Source organism: Bos grunniens, chromosome 22, assembly GCF_055505025.1.
Source record: "Bos grunniens cultivar Pamir isolate PY7600 chromosome 22, Bosgru_T2T1.0, whole genome shotgun sequence".
NCBI lineage: Eukaryota > Metazoa > Chordata > Mammalia > Artiodactyla > Bovidae > Bos > Bos grunniens.
Window position 1 is genome coordinate 54494258 of NC_141186.1, and position 20602 is coordinate 54514859.

General features: G+C 47.6%; 1 protein-coding gene and 2 pseudogenes across 4 annotated transcripts in view; 2 read left to right on the plus strand and 1 right to left on the minus strand.

Moving 5' to 3' along the window:
• The window catches only part of CDCP1 (CUB domain containing protein 1), a 56584-nt gene that overhangs the window by 3448 nt on the left and 32534 nt on the right, over positions 1 to 20602 (plus strand). The window contains exon 2 of one of the 3 annotated variants that reach the window (XM_086368453.1): positions 11732 to 11882. The exons of 1 other annotated variant lie outside the window; for it this stretch is intronic. The gene's annotated coding sequence lies outside the window, so the exon portion shown is untranslated. Of the gene's footprint in view, positions 1 to 11731; positions 11883 to 15207; positions 15334 to 20602 lie in introns of all 3 variants that reach the window. One more of the 3 variants, XM_086368452.1, reaches the window with a different exon arrangement.
• Positions 1889 to 2386, minus strand: LOC147348641 (cytochrome c oxidase subunit 6B1 pseudogene; annotated as a pseudogene). Its single transcript, XR_015151794.1, has one exon. The product of XR_015151794.1 is annotated as a cytochrome c oxidase subunit 6B1 pseudogene (transcript).
• LOC147348642 (large ribosomal subunit protein eL29 pseudogene) lies at positions 9099 to 9975 on the plus strand (annotated as a pseudogene).

Sequence of the window (20602 nt, forward strand, 5' to 3'; positions counted from 1 at the left end):
ATATAATTAACAGCCAATTCTATTAAATGTAAAACGTGTAAGACATCCTTTCCAAATTGCAAGACGTTTATGTGGCTCTTTGTAGACAGTTACTTTGTGTGTAATAACTTCTTGCACCCCCATTTGTTGGCACTCAGAGAATCTCCACTAGATCCTGACATTCTGCCTCTGTGTACAACATATATTTTGTTTAAGGTGTTGTGTTATGTTTCGAGATGTAAATATACATGTTTCCTAAATAGACATTGGCCAAAAATAACTATGATGGATGACACAGTGTTTGCGTAATAAAAGCTCAGCTGTTTCCTCTTGAGAAAATATAAATCAAGAGTCATTTAGCTCTCCTTCTTCAAGCATGTACTCCTAGAACCCTGGGAATAGAGGAGCACAGAGAGGTGAAGTAACTTGCCCAGGGTTACCCAGCAGGTATGTAGTGATGCTGAGATGCTACATCACCAGTGCACCATGCCCGCTATGTGCAGTGGGACTCAAGACAGCATTTGCTGGTCATCTTAGAGACTGTCTGCACGCCAGACATTTTTTTAAAATGTACATATTTCTTTATTTGGCTGTGCTTGGTCTTAGTTACAACATGTAGGATCTAGTTCCCTAACCAGGGTTTGAACTGGGACCTCCTGCATATGAAGCATGGAGTCTTAGCCAATGGATCACCAGGGAAGTCCCTCTTTCATTTTTTAAAAAATCAGCACTTACTGAGTGCTGTGTTCATATCTGTTCTAGAAATGTGTATGTGGTATTTTTTTTATTGAGATCACATTTGTTTATAGCATGTAAATTTCATGTATACAGCATTGTATTTCAACTTATGTATATCCTATAGCATGTAAAAGTCACTCAGTCATGTCCGACTCTTTGCAACCCCATGGACTATACAGTCCATGGAATTCTCCAGGCCAGAATACTGGAGTGGGTACCCTTTCCCTTCTGCAGGGGATCTTCCCAACCCAGGGATTGAACCCAGGTCTCACGTGTTGCAGGTGGATTCTTTACCAGCTGAGCCACCAGGGAAGCCCATGCTACAGCATGCTTACCACTAAAAGTTTATTTTCTATCCCTCCTTGTAAAATCGACCCCCTTTTCCACATTTGTGTCCCCACCCCTCATCCCTTCCTCTCTGCTAACCACTACTCTGTTCTTTGAATGTATGTTTTTGTTTGATTTGTTCATTTATTTTGGTTTTTTGTTTGTTTTTTATATTCCATATATGCATGAAATCATAGAGTATTTGTCTTCCTCCATCTGACTTATTTCACTTAGCATAATGTCCTCAAGATCCATCCATGTTATCACAAATGGCAAAATGTTTCATCTTTTTTATGGCTGAGTAGTATTCCAGTGTGTGTGTGTCTGTCTGTCTCACATCTTCTTTATCCATTCATCCATGGATGGGCCCTTGGGTTGTTTCTGTATCTTAGCTATTGTTAATAATGCTGCTGTAAACATTTGGTACATGTGTCAAATTAGTGTGTTTGTATTCTGTGGATAAATACCCAGAAGTGGAATAGCTGGATCATATGGTAATGTGTATTACTGTTAATATTTAAAAGCTGTGCTTAGAAAAATAATTGTCTGTTCCTGGTAACATAATTTCAAATAGCACAAAATGGTCTGTGGGAGGAAAGAAGTATGTCCCCTTCTACGTCTGACCCCAGGCCTCCTCCCAGAGGCAGTTGTGATTTCTTATGCATTGTTCCTGAGCATGTACAAGTTAACAAATGTATATACTGCCCTTCTTTGCACAAAGAGGAGCAGAAATACAGTATATAGTGGAGGATGTATCCCATATGTTTCCTGATTTTTTTTCACTGAGCAATCCATTTTGGTGCTCACTATATAGCAAAACATACAGAGCTATCATATGCTTTTTTTTTTTTTCTTCACATTTCCAATGAGCATTTATTATTAGTTATACCATGATTCAGGATCCCAGGGTGGGGATCTCCATGTACCCAGGTCCCCCTTCACCACCCTGGGGAGAAGGACGGAGGACGGAGGACAGAGGAGGTGGGATGGAGCCAGTTCAGATCTTCCCAGGAAACGTGCCTTCTGCCTGGCGATCATCCCAAGTTGACACCCAGGATGTGGAGCAGAGGGACTTGTACACACGCCGGTACCATTCACACACGGAGACGTCACCCCCTTTAGCGGTCATTGCCTTCTCACAGCGGTGGAAGTCCAGGTAGTTCTGCCAGCAGTTCCTGGTCTGGTTCTGGTTGGGGAAGCGGCTGTCAAAAGGAGCAGACTGGTAGTTCTTGATTTTGGTCTTGATGTCTTCTGCCATAGTGCTGACTCCTAAAGATGCCCCTGAAGTCGCTGGAAGCTCAATGTGACCCTCAGCAAAGACTATCATATGCTTTTTGAGAGCTGTACAGAGGTCCTCATCATGGAAATACCATATTATATTTAATCAGCAGCTTATAATGGATTGTTCCCAATCTTTTGTCTCTATACACTGAGCGTCAGTGACCATCTTTGCAGTTGATTTGGTTGGATATATGGACAAGTTTATCTGTAGTTGAAATTCCTGGATGAGGAGCTACTGGGGTTTGTACAGAAAGTGAAAGTCGCTCAGTAATGTCCAACTCTTTGCAACCCCATGGACTATATAGTCCATGGAATTCTCCAGGCTGGAATACTGGAGTCGGTAGCCATTCCCTTCTCCAGGTAATCTTCCCAACACAGGGATCAAACCCAGGTCTCCCACATTGCAGGCAGATTCTTTACCAGCTGAGCCACCAGGGAAGCCCAAGAATACTGGAGTGGGTAGCCTATCCCTTCTCCAGGGAATCTTCCCGACCCGGGAGTCGAACCGGGATCTCCTGCATTGCAGGCAGATTCTTTACTAGCATATCTAGAAAACGTCAGAGCAAATGGAAGAAAGTAAGTAACAGTGGAGTAAGTTAATAAGTGGTGGTGCCATCTGTGAATCTGGGCAGTTTAATTTCAGAATACAAGCTCTTAACCGCCCCCAGCCTGCAATTTATTCCTTTCTTTATTCTTTCCAGTTGAAACTAATTATAAACTTTAGACAAGGGAAATATTTTGAATCTCCTTTCAAATATTCACCTCTGGTTATGTGATCAGAATGCCATGAGCACTGTGTATCAAGAAGGCTGAAGATGCGCCTGGGCTCTGACAGCTTCCAGGTGAAGTGTTTGCACTGAGGGCTGATGGATCCTTAGTGACTTTTTACCTGATAAGTCTAATAGTTAAGGTGTGACGCACTTCCAGCTGCTGTAACACAAACCCAAATGTGTCTAATGGCTCAAACACAATAGATGTTTATTTCCTGCTCATAGGAGGCTGTAAACACCAGTGTGCTCTCTACACCTGCATCTCCATGTCTTCTCTGGAAACAGGTTCATCAGTACTATTTTTCTAGATTCCATGTATAGGCATTAATATATGGTATTTGTTTTTCTCTTTCTGACTTACTTCACTCTGTGACATACATACATTATCATATGTAAAATAAATAGCTGGTGGGAAGCTGCTTTATAACATAGGGAGCCCAGCCTGGGACTCTGTGATGACCTACAGGGTGGGATAGGCAGGGCAGGGAGGCCCAAGAGGGAGGAGATATAGGTATAATTATGACTGATTCACGTTGATGTATGGCAAAGACCACCACAGCATTATAAAGCAGTTATCCTCCAATAAAAAAAATTACATAAATAAATAAAAGGGCCCTAAATGGGATCTCCTCCAAGCAGTGATATGGGGACACAGGCTTCTTCCACTTTAACTCTAGCATCTTCAACAAGTGTGGCCTCTGTCCATCTATATCAAACCTATGGTCATGATGAGGACTTTGTACTGTCCTACATGTTCTCTCCTGTGACCTACCTGGCTTCACAGTATCCCAGCCTGGTTTGTTTCATTTGGAATTTTCTAAACAGCAATACTGAATTTGTGATAGAATGCAGTAGAAAATCAGAATTTGTTTTACTGACTTGCACTTCACACAAACATTTGTAAAACTTAAAGTTGTTTCTTCAGATACTGTACTTAAAAAATATCTGCACTTTTCACTTCTCTCCTGAGTACAGCCCAAGCCAAGGGCACCACTGAAAGCCTTGTTGGTCTGACTTTGCCAGGGAGGGGCTGTCCTCTTGAACGGGCCGTCCATTCTGCCAGAGGGAAATACAGTATTCTTTGTGGGTTTCCTCAGTGGCTCAGTGATAAAGAATTCACCTGCAGTTTAGGAGATGCAGGTTCAATCCCTGGTCGGGAAGATCCCCTGGAGAAGGAAATGGTGACCCACTCCAGTATTGCCTGAAAAATCCCATGGACAGGGGAGCCTGGGGAGCTACAGTCCAAAGGGTCGCAAAAAGTCAGACCTGACTGAGCGACCAAGTACAATATTCTCTGAGGCCATTAACCACCTCCCCTGAGAGTCTGAACATCTTTAAATAATATTTAATATTTGGGAAATATTTTGAAAAAATACAACTGTTCCATGCGCACAAATGGGAAGCTTTCTTTGTTTTTAACGAAGTGTAAATATTCCCTACCCTCAATGACAAAAAATCAAAGCCTTCTGGGGGAAATGTGCCATTTCTGCAACAATGAATGGGTGCGAACCTGCTGCCTTTGGCTGGGACAATGAAAGACAATCTCCAGGTTTAAGTTAATCAACTTTCCAAGTCCAAAAATCACATGGAGTTCAAGTCAAGCTGTTGTTTTTGTTTTGAGGTCTGCCCACTTGGCCACGTTCAGTGTCACACAATGCTTGGAGCCACGAGGGCGACTTCTCAATACTTGACAATGTGTGGTCCAGCTGGAGCTGGGCTAGGATGGTGTATGTCCAGGCATGTGCCAGATTCCTTCAAGCAGATGCTTTGTCTTCCATCACTGAGCTGGTCATGGGGACAGCAAGTCATTTCCAACAAGGATGTATAGCAAAAACATTTTTTAACCTGAAGACAACTCACAAGCATTTGTGAGAAGTCTCAGGACATCGGGCTTCCCTGACGGCTTAGACAGTAAAGGATCCGCCTGCAATGAGGGAGACCTGGGTTCAATCCCTGGGTTGGGAAGGTTGCCTAGAGAAGGGCATGGCAACCCCCTCCAGTATTCTTGCCTGGAGAATCCCATGGACAGAGGAGCCTGGTGAGCTACAGTCCATGGGGTTGCAAAGAAACATGAGGATGCAGAGGTGATGAGATGAAGCCCCTGCATGTGATGGGCTCAGGGCATCTCCTGGACGCAGACAGACGCTTGACTCTGGTGCAGGGTGGCACTCAGCCACGGCAGGGAAGCGACGAGCCAGCAGCACAGCGGGTGAAGTTACCATATATTGCTGCCCCTGCTAGAAGTCTGCCCTATGCTGGAAGTCCGGGGCAGCAGGAGACACTGTCTCAGGAGGAGTCAGTCTGGGGCGATGGGTCATCTTCACCACCAGCCGTCTGGCTGACAAGTCTCACTGGAGAGCAGGGCCTCGGAGCATCTTCCAGGCATGGACCCAGTGAAAACAACATCTGTAAATCACTCAGCACAGTGTCTGCCCTCAAACGGATTCCTCGCTTAAGAATTAATACTACTTTGATTATCTAAATTGAGCCCAAAAAGAACACCGAGATTTTTTTTAGCAGCAGACCATCTGGACCAAACTGCCAGGCCAGGTTGCTTTGGGGAGACGTTTTGGTTGTTTCAGCCTAACTACACAGCGTGCTTCAGGCAGTATCGCAGTAGTCAGCTTTGGGCCCTTAGGAGAACATCTGGGGAAGCTCCTGGATTAAAATCTGCAAGAAATCAGTGACACAGGAACATGTTTTGCTTTTGTGTGTGTGTGTGTTTTCATCATGTGTTAAAAAAATTTTTTTTTGCTTGCACTGGATCTTCACTGCTGCACGCGGGCTTTCTCTCGTTGCAATGAGTGGGGACTAATCTCCAGTTGGAGGTGCAGGGCTTCTCACTGCGGTGACTTCTCTTGTTAGCACAGGCTCCAGGTGTGCGGGCTTCAGGAGCTGCAGCACACAGGCTCAGTAGTCGTGGCTATTGCCCCACAGCATGTGGGATCTTCCCAGACCAGGGATCATACCTGTGTCCCCTGCATTGGCAGGCGGATTCCTAGCCACTGTGCTGCCAGGGGGTCCTAGAACATGTTTTAAAAAATTGTTTTCAAGTGAGCAGCTGTGCGCGCGCGCACACACACACACACACATGCATACACACAAGCACGCATATTTTCTTTTAACCAAGGAACTGACCAGACCAGTTTTATATAATGTAAACATCATACCCAGTTACACATGAGAAGTGAAGAGAATGCCTCAGTGGGCTTCTGAAGTTTACAGCCATCCTTGTGAGCAGGTGTCAAAACTAAACCGAGTCTGAGCTGCAGTGTGCCAGGCCATGAAACCAGAGCCGAGTTTTCCGTGGAACCTGGCAGGGCCGCCACCTTTCACCACTGCTGAGAGGAGGAAGATTGCCCAACTGCTCTGAAGTTGCTGACAGTCTTATCAGGCACTCCAGCCGTAGGCTGTCAGGAGCAAGTTCTCAACTTACCACGACAAGGAAGATGTTTTTCAAATAGTAAACAGTGCTCGGGTCATCTTGCAGAAGCCCATGTCAACGTGGTGCAGCCAAACCCTGGAAATAACGTCTTCCAGCTTCCCTGATCTCAGCCTCTGTGGGAATACAATTCAAGTTCCAGCCAGGAACCTGACACACCCAAGAAGGTGTGTCCAGCTGGCACCTTGAAACTCCAAATAAACATCTTCTGCTCCTTCCTCTGGTCACTGGAGACTGGAAACAGCCCAAATATCCGTCCTTAGAAGACTGGTTACATTAATGATGGTGCATTTAAACAGGGGAATGCTGCACAGCCATTTAAAAGAATGGGATGTACAGATATGGTGTGGACCCCCCACTCCAACCAAGATACATTCTGGAGGGGAAAACACAAGACTCAGAACAATGAGGATGGTATGCGACCTTTTGGCAAAATGAAATAAAACAGGAATGCCTTATGCGCACGTATTTTATTTTGTGCTTCATGTATCATTTATCTAAAAGTAAAATACATTTTTCAGCTTTATTGAGATTTGATGTATATACCATGAGATTCTCCTCTCAGCGGCAGTCTTTGATGGGCCCTGTCAGGTGCGTGATACAACGTTTCAGTCCCTCTGTGAAGTTCCTCCAGACCCCTTTGCAGACAGTCCCTGCCCCTTGGCCCCTAGCAACCATTTGTTTGCCTTCTATCAACACAGTTTTGCCTTAAAAATAGTTTTAAATTTAAAAAGAATTTAGAGACTTCCCTGGTAGTCCAGTGGTTAAGAGTCCGCCTTGCAATGTGGGGGACCCAGGTTCAATCTCTGACAGGGATCTAAGATCCCACATGCCGCAGGGCGACTAAGTCTACTTAGCCACAAGTACAGAGTCCGCACGCCACAGCTAAAGTTCCCGCAGGAGGCAACAAAGATTCTGTGTGCTGTAGCTAAGCCCCAGCCAAGTAAATAAGCAAAGATAAATAAAAAAGGATTTAAAGCCAGGTAATGAACATCTCACACGCTAGTAAAGTAATGCTCAAAATTCTCCAAGCCAGGCTTCAGCAATATGTGAACCGTGAACTTCCTGATGTTCAAGCTGGTTTTAGAAAAGGCAGAGGAACCAGAGGTCAAATTGCCAACATCCACTGGATCATGGAAAAAGCAAGAGAGTTCCAGAAAAACATCTATTTCTGCTTTATTGACTATGCCAAAGCCTTTGACTGTGTGGATCACAATAAACTGTGGGAAATTCTGAAAGAGATGGGAATACCAGACCACCTGACCTGCCTCTTGAGAAATTTGTATGCAGGTCAGGAAGCAACAGTTAGAACTGGACATGGAACAACAGACTGGTTCCAAATAGGAAAAGGAATACGTCAAGGCTGTATATTGTCACCCTGCTTATGTAACTTATATGCAGAGTACATCATGAAAAACACTGGACTGGAAGAAACACAAGCTGGAATCAAGATTGCTGGGAGAAATCTCAATAACCTCAGATATGCAGATGACACCACCCTATGGCAGAAAGTGAAGAGGAACTAAAAAGCCTCTTGATGAAAGTGAAAGTGGAAAGTGAAAAAGTTGGCTTAAAGCGCAACATTCAGAAAATGAAGATCATGGCATCCGGTCCCATCACTTCATGGGAAATAGATGGGGAAACAGTGGAAACAGTGTCAGACTTTCTTTTTTGGGGCTCCAAAATCACTGCAGATGGTGACTGCTACCATGAAATTAAAAGACGCTTACTCCTTGGAAGGAAAGTTATGACCAACCTAGATAGCATATTCAAAACCAGAGACATTACTTTGCCAACAAAGGTCTGTCTAGTCAAGGCTATGGTTTTTCCTGTGGTCATGTATGGATGTGAGAGTTGGACTGTGAAGAAAGCTGAGTGCTGAAGAATTGATGCTTTTGAACTGTGGTGTTGGAGAAGACTCTTGAGAGTCCCTTGGACAGCAAGGAGATCCAACCAGTCCATTCTAAAGGAGATCAGCCCTGGGATTTCTTTGGAAGGAATGATGCTAAAGCTGAAACTCCAGTACTTTGGCCACCTCATGTGAAGAGTTGACTCATTGGAAAAGACTCTGATGCTGGGAGGGTTTGGGGGCAGGAGAAGAAGGGGATGACAGAGGATGAGATGGCTGGATGGCATCACTGACTCGATGGACGTGAGTCTGAGTGAACTCCGGGAGTTGGTGACGGACAGGGAGGCCTGGCGTGCTGCGATTCATGGGGTTGCAAAGAGTCAGACACGACTGAGCGACTGAACTGAACTGAACTGAACTGCAAACCCATCATCACTTAAAAACATAAATAATTCAAAGCACAAGCCCTGGAAACAGCCTATCGCTAGTATCTACATTGGAGAATCATTTAGTTACTTTAGACAATGAACGTGCATCACTGAATATAAACTTCTCTCCTAAGGAATTCAGGAATTAAGAGGAGGAAATGAATGCGTGGACACCACGGTCCTCTGTTTTGCTAAACAATTCAACAAGTATTGACCGAGAATGCACAAGGTTCCTTTTAACATTGCTCTTTGAGGTTTATTTTATTGTGTCCATGATTGTTCTAAGAGATATGAAAATAGTAAACTGGTTTATAATGGGAACTGTGGGTTTCTTTCACTGAGCAGATGAGAACATGATGTCCTTTGAGCTCTGAAGTCTGTGGATGTGACTCCACAGGCTGGGCCCAGCCTTGTGCATCTCTGTATGCCTGCACCTGGCCTGGACCGAGCTCGCCATTCCCTGGAGGCACGCGGCCACAGTCAGCCTTCTTACAAAGGCAGCACCGCCCTTCCAGTCCCAGATGCTTTGGGATCCCTGGGCCCCGGTGCGGACGTGGCTAAGTGTAAGAACTATACTACCCACAACCAGTCCTGAAAATGGCACAGAAATGGCATCAAGCAGCCCCTATCACAATGATGTGAATCTCTTAAGGGGGTGGACCCCCACTTCCTGAGGAACATGCACTTGGCCAAGAAGCACAGGAAGAAGGGCCTGAAGAAGATGCTGGCCCACAGTGCCAAGGCCATGAGTGCATGTGCTGAGGCTGTGGAGGCTCTCACGAAGTCCAAGGAGGTCAAGTCCAAGACCCCAAAGGGTGGCTGCTGCACGCTTAGTCAGCTTACCTACATTGCTCACCCCTAGCCCAGGAAACATGCTTGTGCCCACATTGCCAAGAGTCTCAGGCTCTGCCGGCCAAAGTCCCGGGCCAAGGCTCACACCAATGCCCAGTCACTGGCAGCTGCGCCTGCGGCTCATACTCTGGTTCCCAAAGGTGCCCAGGCACCCACAAAGGTTCCAGAGTAGAGGCCTGGAGAAGGAAATGGCAACCCGCCCCAGTAGCTTGCCCAGAGAATCCCATGGACAGAGGAGCCTGGTGGGCCACAGCCCACGGGTTCCCAAAGAGTCGGGCATGACTGCAGCGACATAGCACAGCACAGAGGCCTTTATCTGCCAGTGTGAGGACAGGAGGGCGGGTGTGATCCCCCTGCTGCTGCTGTCTGCATGTCACCGCTCCTCTGCTGTTTGTACAAATGAACCCGAGGCAGGATCTGTCAAAGAACAAAACGGCTGCAGCACCAGTTGTCTTTGGGCCTTCCGAGTCTCTTGTGCATGCCCTGGCCCTCCTCCTGCGGCTTCTTCATTGCCCTGACCCCTGCCGCCGCCCCACGCCAGGGCAGTTCCACCCTGGTGTGAGGTTGTTCTTGGTCACCCCCAGGCCCTTTGTTTATAACTGTGGTCGATGTCCAGTCCTTCCTGGTGTACTGACTGATGATTGCAGTGTTTAGTGTATGGGCTTAAAGTGTGGCCCTCTTCTTTAAGGAGTCTGGGAAGCTCCTGTGCTGGCATTGAAACCATCTGTGTCGTTTCCAGGAGCTCCAGAGAGCTCTGGTTCCATAGTCCTTTATGTCTCATCACAGAGAAGAATTCGGGGAGAGCAAAGTGATAGGTGAGTGAAAGTGTTAGGCGCTCAGTTGTGTCTGATTCTTTGCGACTCTACGGACTGTAACCCTCCTTCTCCAGGAGATCTTCCCAACCCAGGGATCGAACCCCGGTCTCTTGCATTGTAGGCAGATTCTTGAGCATCTGAGCCACCAGAGAAGCACAAAAAGTGATAAATAAGAAGTGATTTGTTAGAACAGGATGTGAGGTTTACAAGGGGATGGGCGAGAAATGCCGTGCCCTGAGAACTTACTGGGCTACGGTTTTTTATAATCAAAGGAAAAGCGGGGAGGAGGAGAACTTCTTTATCTTTCTTGAGTAGACATTATGCTTCCATCATCAGCTCCTCCTCCAAGTTGAGCAGGGGAGTTTTCTTGTCCCTACATGGTCAAGCTTGGTCCACAAATTGTTTTTGTGTGTGTGTGTGCAAAGAGCGTGTCCTAACTTACTGAGCTCACTGGGCAGGATGTGGGGCTCCCTGGCGCCATTGTTTCATTGTCTGGGGGCACGTCTTATGCTTCTGCTGAATGGTTCTGCTGCCAAGCAAGCCTGCTTGGTTTTGTGGTTAAGCAAACCAGCTCTCTTGAGTCATCATTAACTCACAGGGGTCTCCATATTTTTCCTACTTATAATCCCCTAGTGGGAGTAACTATTTAATAACCGGTTTTGTCCCTTCACTCTTTCCCTGTCAGAATGGCTGGCGAATTCTTCAGTTGCTTTTGGGGGCTGAAATGAGGCCCTGTCCTGTGGCCTCCCGTCCCTCCAGACTTCCAACAATAGCCTGAAGCATTCCCCAGCCCCGGCCCGACGACCACGTGTGTGCTCAGCCACTCATTTGTGTCTGACTCTGCGACCCCAATGGCACCCCACTCCAGTACTCTTGCCTGGAAAATCCCATGGATGGAGGAGCCTGGTAGGCTGCAATCCATGGGGTCGCTAAGAGTCGGACACGACTGAGCGACTTCACTTTCACTTTTCACTTTCATGCACTGGAGAAGGAAATGGCAACCCACTCCAGTGTTCTTGCCTAGAGAATCCCAGGGACGAGGGAGCCTGGTGGGCTGCCGTCTATGGGGTCGCACAGAGTCGGACACAACTGAAGCGACTTACCAGCAGCTGCGACCTCCATGGACTGTAGCCCGTCAGGGTCCTCTGTCCATGGGATTTTTCAGGCAAGAATACTGGCGTGTGTTGCCATTGCCTTCTCCAGGGGATCTTCCCAACCCAGGGATTGAACCCATATCTCCTGTGTTGCAGGCAGATCCTTTACTGCTGAGCCACGTGGGAGGACCCACTCAGCCTCTCCGTGGGGATGCTGTGTGTGTGGGCACTCCGAGAAAGAGGATGAGGAAAGATTTGCCCTCTACTTGTAAGAGGCTGGTTTTCCCACACCAACCCAGGGAATAAGGTGGGTGGAGTGGCGAGGGGGACAGGGTTGGGGTGGGGCGGGGGGGTGCCTTCTCCATCAGGCCCTGCCTGGTTTCTGAGCCAGTGCATGAGGGAGCAGCTTTACAGCTCTGATGCCTGGAAGGACAGGTGGGAGTCTCCTACCAGGAGAAGGTATTTCCTCCCCAGCTAACCAGAGGTCTGGGTTGAGATTGAAGGCCAAGTAAAGAGGAAGGAGATTCGGTAGCGGGGGTTTGGGGAACTCTCCTTAAACATAGGTGTGATTTCGCCCATGAGTCCCACTGACAGTGGCCTGCAGAAGTGAGCCTCTCCAGCCTGGGTTTCTGCAGATGCTTTTCTTCCAAGACCTGGCACTAGCCCTGTACACCCAATGCTTCGTTCCAGAATGATGGCTGCTTTTTGTCTGCCACTAACTCAGCCACTAGCCTCCCATGCCCACGGCCCCTGGGCAAGCCTCACAAAGCCACCCACGTCTCAACACGCCAGGTTCCCTTTTCTCAGGTCCTTGTCTAGAGTCACTGCCAAAAAAAAAAAAAAATCACACAGAAGAACCGCACCCCAAACATTTTGAATTCCGGGGAACTGTCAACTTTCAGTTTAAATCCAGAGCCACATTTGCAAATGATTTTGAAACAAAGTGCCTGTTTAACTATTTTAAAGAAATGCCTGTCCCTTTTGATAGCCTGAAGAGTCTCTAGCAAGCCAGCCACTGAAAAATGTTTCATTCCATTTCGCTTGGAGAGAGTAGACTGTGCCCATCACCAGGCCCCTGGCTGGCCGTGTGTGGAATTCTCTGGGCAGGGCTGGGTCTGCCATGAGCCAGTGTTCATGTGCTAGGCTCTGATGTCAGGCTGCAACCTGGCCCTGCCTCTTACTAATCACACGTGCCTGGGCAAGTTCCTTGACCTCTCTGAGCCTCGACTTTGTCATCTTTAAAATGCGGGTTAACGTTCGAACCTGCTCTGTGGGGTGGCTGTGGGCATTTTATCAAGTGCAAGCACAGATCCTGCGTGTATTAAGTACTCATTGTTATTCTGAAGGCTGGCCTGGTATCTAGACTCCAAAGGCTTCTCATCCAAGGAAGACTGGTTAGTTTGTGAAACAGCAACTTCCCTTGCACTCCTTTTGGATGTGAATGTGGGAAATTAACTATTTCCAGGCCGGAAGATGGCTGATCTTCCTGCCGTTGGTGAGACTTTCCCCTTGGTTTGCCAGTCCGTGAACAGACCTGGCCAAGGCCACGCCAAAGAGATTTAGGGTGGCTACACCAGTTCTTCCTCCACAGCTTGCAGGCCGTGCAGCCCCAGGTCCACTGGATTAATAACACTTTAACTTTGGTGGTGTGAGAGTCTGGCACTCGCTCCCAAAACAGGCCCTGTTCTGATGGGTTATGTTGGTACCCATGCTCAGGCCCTTGGTGTCAGCCAACAGCTACACGTACTTGATCACAAGTACTTCCTCCCCTCCTGCTGGTTGATTCCGCCAGCTTTGGCAACTTCCCGGAGGACAGCTCAATGTGGTACCTGGGGGGTGGGGAGGGCAAGTGTGCGGAGGTCAAACCAGAATCTCCCAGTTGCCTCCTGAGCTCAGCAGACAGGGACATGAGGTCACTTCTCTGAGCCTCAAAGGGATGCTGAATTCGAATGAATCAACACACGTGGAAGGACCTTAATAATAGCTGGGCAGGGCTAGGCCAGGGCAGGGGAGGTGTGGAAAATGTAAGGAAGCACTCACCCTTGCACAACCCTGAGTGTGATGGTTTGCCCCTAGGCACCTTACCTGCGCTGCCCTCTCCCAGCCCAGCCCTGCCAGGACTCTGGGCTCTAGACTGAGAGCCAAGCTGCTGCAACAGTTGTTTCTCTACTTCTCACCCTCAACAACGCCCCACGAGTACTGCCCCAGTGGTTATAATGTGCTAGCTATCATTACTAATATCAACAATAACATCATTGGTTGACTACCTGGCACCGTTCTAAGCAATTCGCAGGTACTTTCTCATTTAATCCTTACAACTATTCCATTATTGCGCCCCTTTGCAGGGAGGAAAAGTAAGACACAGAGAAAGTAAAGAATTTGTCTAGCGGGACACAGCTGGTAAATGGTACCAAGCCAGGAATTGATCCCAGGCAGTCAGATTCTAGCATCCAAGCTTTTCACCACGACACTGCCAAGGTATCCTAGTCCCACTGGGTGAAGCCCGAACTCCATGGCAACAACCAAGCCTGGCCCCTGCCTCTGTCTCCAGCCTCCTCGACCCACTCTCTAGGCAAACCAGACTCCCTGGAGTGGCTCCAAGGAAGCCTTCTTCACACCTGTGGCGCTGCACCTGCCTTTCCCTCCACTATCTTTCCTGACACCCGTTTCTCTGCAAGCAAACCCCTTACTCATTTTTCTAGACCCCACTCTTGAGTCTGCTCTGTGAAGTCTTCCTTGACCACCCCGAGACAGTTCATAGCTGACCTCAGCATCTTCAGAGTACCTTGACCGTCCTTGGTGCCCTCAAGTTGCTGACTATCCGGTGGGGTCACATGGGGCAGACAGACAGGCAAACGTACACTCAGTTCTGTGAATTCAGCAATCGCCTCCCATAAGGCAGGGGTCCTCAACCTCCAATATCCAATGCCTGATGACCCGAGGGGGAGCTGATGTAATAATAATAGAAATAAAGTGCACAATAAGTGTAACACACTGGAAGTATCCCAAAACCATCCCCCTCCCCTCACCCGCAGCCGTAGGAAAATTGTCTTCCACGGAGCTGGTCCCCCATGTGTAAAAAGGTTGAGGACTGCGGCCCTGAGGAGTAGAGGCAGGAGGAATCGGGATGGTGTGACCTGCGGGGTGGGTGCGGGGTGGGAGGGTGAACCCCGTGCCTTCTGCTGGTGTCTCTTCCTCTGCCTCTTGTGCTGTGAGTATCTACAGTCTAACAAGCTGAATTTTGTAAACCTGGCTCTAAAATCAAATCATCACTTTATTTGATGCTCAGCCAGCAAAGCATGGGTCTGCTCTGTGGAGGAGCAAACTCCAGCCATCGGCCCCGTGGACTCACTGAGAGAAGGATGTGGGTCTGCAGTGGGATATCTTCCCGAAAGAGGACAGGGCTGTTTCCCCAGAAGCGATTATCTCCTTATGGGCTTGCCTGGGAATCTGACTCCCACACGGGCTGCAACTGATCAGTCACGCTGATTCACAGTCGTACCGCCTGGCTCCTGTGTTCAAGTTCTCAACCTCCCAGGCATTCGTCCCGTGGGTCTTCGTATGTGTCTCCTGGTGCCCGGGCTGAGCCCAGACCCTGGCCGGGAGCCATTCTGTTCATTTTCTTTGGACAGAGAGAGTGGATGAGAGCAGAGTCTCCCAGGAAACCACACCCAGAGGCAGCAGATTCTGACCCATCTAAGAAACCGTCAATCACATTTGGCAGTCTTGTAACCTGTACTGGCCACATCTGGGAACAGGTAACTTCCTGGTGTTTCCCGGGTGAATCCCCTTCCTTGCATCTGCCTCCCTTACAAAGACAGAGACCGGCAGGGAGAAGGAGTAACAGGGGCATCTGTATAATATCCTGTGATAGGTGACTAATGAATGGTGAATAATGAATGGTGGTGATTAAAACAATTGGAAATTCCCGCCTGAGGAGCTCCTGGGGAGGCAGAAACTCCGCAAGGCATCCTAATAAGGAGAGGTCAGAAGGCAGGGGAGCGGAGGATGAGAGCTGTGACTCACGTGCCCACGTGTGGCGCCTGCAAGCTCTCCAGCCGGCAGCCCACGCACTGCTAACGTAAGGGTCGCCTTGGATTTCTTTCAGCCCCTGAGCCCTCGAAATCGTGCCGGAATCTGGAGCTTTGTCTGGGTTCCTGTGAACTTGGGTAATAGATCTTCAAAAATAACCAGACCAACGAAATACCAAGTTCCTGGGGAGACAAAAGAAAGAGATGCTGAAGAAGAAGATGCCTATCCATTTTATTTAAATTACAGTGCATTTATCAAGCACTCAGATGTGCCAGCGTGACTGGTGGGAGTGGGCTGGGGGTTGTGGTAGGAGGTTGAGATTGCTTCTGCTGCTGCTGCTGCTGCTGCTAAGTTGCTTCAGTCATGTCTGACTCTGTGCGACCCCATAGATGGCAGCCCACCAGGCTCCCCTGTCCCTGGGATTCTCCAGGCAAGAACACTGGAGTGGGTTGCCATTTCCTTCTCCAATGCATGAAAGCAAAAAGTGAAAGTGAAGTCGCTCAGTCGTGTCCGACTCGTAGCGACCCCATGGACTGCAGCCCACCAGGCTCCTCCGTCCATGGGATCCTCCAGGCAAGAGTACTGGAGTGGGGTGAGATTGCTTCTACAGGGTTGAAATTTTCATTTCAAGGGGTGATGAATGGTGGGGAGTGGGCAAGAGGGAAGATGTGCAAACAAGGTGTCCTTCTCAAACTCCAAGCATTTGTGATAAATGAGTTATAAGTTATTTTACTCAAGCAGTGGCAGGGGTCAGGGTCTCTCTGCTACTTTTATTATAGTGAAATAAAAGTGAAAATTGGAAGTTAGCTGCACAGTCCTGTCCAACTCTTTGTGATCCCATGGACTATAGCCTGCCTGGCTCCTCTGTCCATGGCATTCTCCAGGCAAGAGTACTGGAATGGGTTGCCATTAAAAATGCCACGGACAGAGGAGCCTGGCGGGCTACAGTCCAAAGGGTGGCAAAGAGTCGGACATGGCTGAGTGATTGGGCACACATGCAAGGGGTTAGCATTGGTAGGGGGCTGGGTAAAGAGGGTCCAGGTTTCAAGTATATATATGGTTGAATCATTGTCTTCTCCCTCTGGCTGTGCCCCTCCAGCTGGTATGTTAATCATTGAGGATGAGGGGGGGAGCAGTGGAAAATGACAGTCCAGTGGGTGATGTGGCCTTGCCTTTATTATATGCTATGAAAACAGCATATAATAAAAGATCCCCTCCTTGTGCAAAGGCAGGTAGGCCTTCAGTGCTGCCTGGGCTCCGGACCCACGGTTGGATGGCATCACTGACTTGATAGACATGAGTTTGAGTAAGCTCCGGGAGTTGGTGATAGACAGGGAAGCACGGCATGCTGCAGTCTATGGGGTCGCAAAGAGTTGGACATGACTGGACTGAACTGAACTGGGCTCTGGACCAGGGGGATCCTCTGGTCTGGGGCACTGAAGGAGAGAGATGAACTAGGGCCTGACCGTAGAGCATTCCAGGTTGTTCATCTCAAAGTCAGAGTGAAGAAACATGGTTAGATGTTAAAAGTCCACCCAAGTGAGTCATTTAACTCATCTGACAAGGCTCCATCTGCTGTATTTCCGAAATGAATTTGGATGAAAATCTGGGTTATTTAGACCCCAAAATAAAGCAACAACAGAAGTAGCATGAGCAATCCATTAAGGAAGAACTGGCATACTCAATCATTAGCGTTGGGACATTTGGCTTTCCATCTGGAGAAAAACGAAAGGGAATCCCTACCTCCTACTGTAGGGATTTTAAAAAAACACAAAAGTTTCCAGTTCGGACTCCCAGGTCCCACAAAGGCCCTATTCTGACTTAGAACTTTATCATTTTTACAGCCCGTCACAGATCATTTAGTCTAGACTGTTAACCCCCACGGGACACGGACTCTGCTGCTTCTATTACATCATTTGCGCCCAGGATGGTCCCTGGAACATAGTTGTTGTTGTTGTTCAGTCACTCAGTCATGCCCGACTCTGCCACCCCGTGGACTGCAGCACGACAGGCCTTCCTGTCCATCGCCAACTCCCGGAGCTCGCTCACACTCATGTGATGAGTCGGTGATGCTGTCCAACCATCTCATCCTCTGTCACCCCCTTCTCTTCTGCCCTCAATCTTTCCCAGCATCAGGGTCTTTTCCAATGAGTCAGCTCTTTGCATCAGGTGGCCAATGTATTGGAGCTTCAGCTTCAGCATCAGTCCTTCCAATGAATATTCAGGGTTGATTTCCTTTAGGATTGACTGGTTTGATCTCCTTGCAGTCCAAGGGACTCTCAAGGGTCTTCTCCAACACCAGTTCAAAAGCATCTGTTCTTTGGCAGTCAGCCTTCTTCATGGTCCAGCTCTCACATCCGTACGTGACTAATGGAAAAACCATAGCTTTGACTATATGGACCTTTGTCATATGACTCTAAAAACTGTTGGAATGAATAGGTGACTTCAAAGAATTTAAAAGAAAAAACAGATGTATGGCAAAACCAATACAATATTGTAAAGTAATTAACCTCCAATTAAAATAAATAAATTTATATTAAAAAAAAAAAACAACTTCTGAAAGAGCTCATACATTTTTTTTTTTGGCTGTCATTGATAATGAGATAGATGGTCATACATGCAGAGTTATTTGGGGTACTGCTGAAAAGCAGGAGAGAGGATTTGAGTAGAGACATGTTAGTGAGATCAGCCTTTTCGTCTCAAGATTTAATTTAAAGCTATATGAAATTATTACACTTACCTTGGGAGAAACTCAGCCCACTTCAAAATATTATTAAACCATATTTTAACTGTGGTCATGATTATTCTTCTTTTCATTTATTAAGTGCCTACTTTGTGCAGAAACACAGTCTTTCTAACACAAGTTTTCCCTCTTTTTTTTCTAATTTATTAAGGCATAGCTTACACATAATAAACGTTACCAATGTCAAGTGCCCAGTTTGATGCCTTTGGGCATTTGTGTGCCGCCTATAATCACCATCATGGTCAAGATACAGAACGGTTATTTCACCCTACACTGTCTCCTCTGCCCTCTTTGTTTCCATCCCCTCCTCCCACCTCCAATCTTAGGGAACCACTGATCTGCTTAGGGTCTAACAGTCAGTTAAAGTAACAGTAATCAGGAATTCCCTGGAGGTCCAGTGGTTAGGACACTGCCCTTCCACTGCAGGGGGCCCCAAGTTCAATCCCTGGTCAGGGAACTGAGATCCCACAAGCTTCAAGGCATGGTAAAAAAAAACAACCCAAAAAACAGTAATTGTAAGAGTCAAGAATTTTTGAATATTTTTACCAAAGAGGAGAAATGAGAAAGAAATGGGTAACCTAGCCAGCCAGACTGCAGCCCTGAGACAAATTGCAGCTTCACTGGACAACGAGTTAGCCCCCCTGGAGACCCAGGGTAGGGGGCCACAAAGAACTGGGTGCTCCAAGAAGTTTGTTTTTATACAAATAATGTGGTGAAACCTTTTTTTGTGATTACAGAAAAAGAAGGCAAGGGTTTACATATTCAGTTCAGATATACATCTGCCCACTGAGTTTCTGATCATGCATCTGGACTTATTTTTTTAAATATTTCTTCTTAAAAATTTTGTTTATTTGGCTGTACCAGATCTTCATTGTGGTTTGTGGGATCTAGTTCTCCAACCAGGGATTGAACCCAGACCCGCTGTGTTGAGAGCATGGAGCCCTAGCCACTGGACCACCAGGCAAGTCCTTGGACTCATTTTTAATCTGGTATCTTAAAGAACCCCTGGACCTTCCCCCGCTCTCAGAAGATTCTCAAAGGCCGTGCTGCTTGAAGATGAAGCAGGAAGTAAAGAAACTTCTGCCTCAGAGGATGTTTTCTTTTTCTGAAGCTATTAATTATAAAGCTCAGAGTCCCTGATTTATAAGAAACTAAAGAGTCCCACTAAGATTTATAGCCCAAACTGAAACACAGGAATGGTGGTAAGTCTATGAGAAATTACATGGTGCAAAGACAAGAATGTGGAGATTTTATGTGGTGCTGTCAGGTGGGTCATCAATTCTGCCTCCATGAGGGAACCCAGCAGGCACTGTTTGGGTCCCAAGGCTGTCACTGAGGAAGACAGGCAAACTCCTGCTGCCCTCTGGGAGGCAGCGGCTCGCGTTCTGGTCTCGGGAGGTGGGAATGAGTAACATGGGTCCTCCAGAGGATGAACAAACAGCAGGGGCAGGACAGCTGGGTTGGGGTGGGGTGAACACTTTGGGTAATGGTCAGGGATGGCTCTGAGGAGGTGATCTTTGAGCTAAGACCCCCAAAACAAAAAGGAACCAGCTTTTGCTAGAGAAAGAGCATTATAAAAACCAGGACCAGCACATGCAAAGGCCCTGAGGTAGCAAAGAGGCTTGTGTTCAGGAAAAAGGGCAAAGGTAGCCGTGCTCAGTGGCCAAGGTGGAGACGGATGCGAGCTGAGGGTAGAGAGATAAGCCCTGCTCCAAAATATGCAAAACCTGAGCCCTCTTGGAAACAAAGTAGCGAAGCCAGCTGTGCCAGTGCCCCCTGAGCTCCTAGTCGCGTGTCACGGCTGGGCGGTAGTACGGAATGCTTACATTGGCAAAATGGCTTCTTATTTCCTTGGATACTGATCATAGATGAGCTGCCTGGGAAGGTAGAGCTAGTCTAGCCCAACCTCCTCATTTTACAAAGGAAGGAACAGAGGCCCAGAGGGTAAAGTTCTAACCTCATAACCTGGAGGAAATATTTGCAGTTCATTATTGTTACTGAAAGGAGGAGGGGTGTGCGGGGAGTCCAGCTGCTTGCTGCTCAAAAGGCAATAAACAGGCCAGGTTGGTGGAAAGGAAAGTTTGTTTTATTTCAGGTGGCAGCAACTGTAGGGGGAGGGTGGCAGACATCTGTGCAAAGGCCAACCCCCCACCCGGCCGCCATCGACAAGCGGGGGGTGAGAGCATTTACAGACAGATTCGGGGGTGGGGGGCACGTGCAGAAACAGCACAGTCATCTCTAACAGCCAGCTT